The 2994-nt window shown below is 32.0% G+C and overlaps 1 long non-coding RNA gene across 1 annotated transcript; it reads right to left on the minus strand.

Moving 5' to 3' along the window:
- Positions 1–397: 397 nt before the first annotated feature.
- On the minus strand, positions 398–2714 carry LOC122032250. The gene is made up of 3 exons (XR_006126007.1): positions 2518–2714; positions 2302–2368; positions 398–649 (listed from the first exon to the last, which is right to left on the minus strand). It is a non-coding gene; the product is annotated as an uncharacterized LOC122032250 (long non-coding RNA).
- Positions 2715–2994: the final 280 nt, after the last annotated feature.

A 2994-nucleotide genomic window follows, 5' to 3' on the forward strand; every position in this document is an offset into this window, starting at 1 on the left:
AAAATGACTGAAGTAGTTGATGATATATTACTTCATAGGCTTCGTTGTTTGACAAAGTAAAATAGGTATACAACTTCACAATTTTTGTATTCTGGTGTAGTAAAAGTTTAATTTTACTTCTGCATAATTTGTCTTGGTTGAAGTATTTATTATTGTATTACTTCATCGTAGTATAGCGGTAATAGAGTATATTTTACAACAACGAAAAATTTAATGTAGCGAAGTAATTTATACGAACTACTTCATAAATTTGATCAATAGTGAAGTAAATAGTTTCTTTAACTACACCACTATTTAAATTTAGCGAAGTCTTGTTTGTCGTACTACTTCATCATTTATTTATAGTATCAAAGTAATTGACCATAGTTTACTGCAATACAATTTTAATTGACAAAAATTTAGACCAACAAAATTAAACAAATATATCACAAATATGTATCAAATACAATCCAAAAGTGTATTCATAAAATACATGTTTAACCATAATCCAAAAACTTTTGTATCCAAAAATCTCTAAATACATGTCTAAAATTTATATCATAGTCTACATTTAGGCACCCATATAGAAGTAGACGAATTCACTCCATTCACTTCTGACTTCATCATACTGAGATTGATTGTAGTACTCTTTATTTTTTGATGCTGCAAACTGAAACATTAATGGAAGTTTGAGGATCAATAAAAAATGACTCAATATTTTATAAATAAAATATTTTATAAAGAAGAAATTCAGCTTTCTCTCCACAGTAATCTAATATAGTGAAGTAAATATAGTGAAGTACAAAAGAAGAAATAAATATTTCATTTATTTTTTGCTCATTATACAGCGAAGTACAAAAGAATAAATGGTTAATATAACATGCATATCACCACAGTAATCTAATTTATACTTCATAGCGATTTTCTTTTTACTACTAACATAGGTGGTTTCATTCTTGACGACCTAGAAACGATCATTCAATCCAACTAAAAGGCAACTTAACTTCCTAAATGACTAAATCATCTAGACATGCAACTAAGCTTACCCGATAGACTATTTATGTCAAAAGGTGTGGATAATATCTACTGAGAGATGCACAGTTAAAACATCCACTTAATGCATAGAGAAACATATGCAGCCTCATTATATAAATAGAAAAAAAATAAGATTCAATTGAAAATTGCAAACAATGGAGTGGAAAGGAATATATCCAACTCAACCACAGCATGGAAGGGATATTCAAGGCCTTCTAGCAACAAAGATAAACACCTTCTAACCTAACATGATGTCAAAGGGCGACATATGTTTCACTTTATTAAGTAGAAGGGAACCTAGTAGTTGAGTAAGAAAGTTAATGTAGGTTGGTGGTAGAGGTCTTGTTAAGAACTACCAACCACACATATTGAGCAATTGACCCTTACACTGAGTCGTCTCTTTTATGAGGTAAGGATATAAGAGAATAACTCTTGAAACCTCACACTTCTCGAATTATAACCTAAGTATCCATTAACAACCCCTCCTTTCATAAACCAAGGATGCTACCCATTAGAGTCTCACACATGAAATTAGTTTAAGGAGTTTCATTGAATTTCATAAACTTGTATGCTAGATTTGCATGACTAGAGCAAACAAATAAATAAGTGCAACACAAAACATATATAAGGCACATATAAAGTTTAAGCTTTAGCCTAAAAAGCCTCCACTTGAATTGCAAAAGCAGCAACCTAGACTATGAAGGGGATCAAATAGCGATCACATATAGTATATGCACTTATAGAATCATATTTAGTTTATACAAATTACATTAAATTAAAGTAAATTAACTTTAAAGCTGTAAGCTACCTTATTTAATAACTTATAATTTTTAAGTGTGCATTAAACAATTATTTGAAAATGATAGATACTTTAAATATCAATATAAATATTTTTTTAATAACTAATAATAATCAACGTATGCCTCTGTATATGCTCATTGCTCTTGTATACCATATCCAAGGGAGGAATTTCAGTTCATGTAACGAAGAAATTAAGCTTCCTAAAGAAATTTTATAAGCTAAGACAAGAGATTCCTTTTCATATCAGTAGATCTACGAGGTAGTGTTGTAGATGAAGTTTTGAACACCAAAAGGATTTAACAGATAGTTTATTCATGAAGGTTTCAATCTCAAATTCACATTTTACAAAATCCATAATCTGAACGATTGATTTCAACAGATAATCCATGAGCATTAACTAATTCAAAAATCCCTCCCCTAAAAAACACATCTATTATCTCATATGAAGAAGAGAGAAACATAGGGCAAGAGATGCCATAAACCAACCTGGTATACGAGCTGTTAGGGCTGCAGGACTGAATCTGTTAGAGACAACGACCTCTAGCTCGAACTCCTACAAAGTACATGCCTTCTTTCCGTGAACAAGAAACCTCAAAGAGGATGACCTATTAAAGGTCAATTCTCCCAAAGACGTTGTACAGAAGAAGAACACTAATAACAAAACAGAGAGAAAAGGAAAAAAGGGATGGAGAGGGAAGAAACCTAGTGTCGAGTGATCGTTGCGCGTCGGGGAGAAAACACCGAAGGAGAAGGCTGTCGTCGGGATGGGGGCACACGAAAGAGAAGGCTGCTGGGGGCACACGAAAGAGAAGGTTGCGGGGAGAAAATGTGAAGTTGTCGTCGGGTGGCCATTGCGCATCGCAAGAGAAAACGCTAAGGAGAAAAATGTGATTGTGATGTGCTTTCGGCAAAATTAGGTTTTTGTAGGATTCGGTGGAAAAACATAATAAACCGGTTCAAACTATGCACAAATTTTAAGCCATTCTACTTATTACTTCAACACTTAAACATATTTATTTTATTTTATAACTTATTACTTCATCGAATATATATTATGAAGTAAAATGTCAGATAAAATTAAAAGTGAGGCCCGCATTTTTAAACCTACGAAGTCTAAAATCGTATTTACTACATCAAATTTATTATCGAAGTTGATTATCATATATTACTTCGTAATTA

Source organism: Zingiber officinale, chromosome 11A (genome assembly GCF_018446385.1).
Source record: "Zingiber officinale cultivar Zhangliang chromosome 11A, Zo_v1.1, whole genome shotgun sequence".
NCBI lineage: Eukaryota > Viridiplantae > Streptophyta > Magnoliopsida > Zingiberales > Zingiberaceae > Zingiber > Zingiber officinale.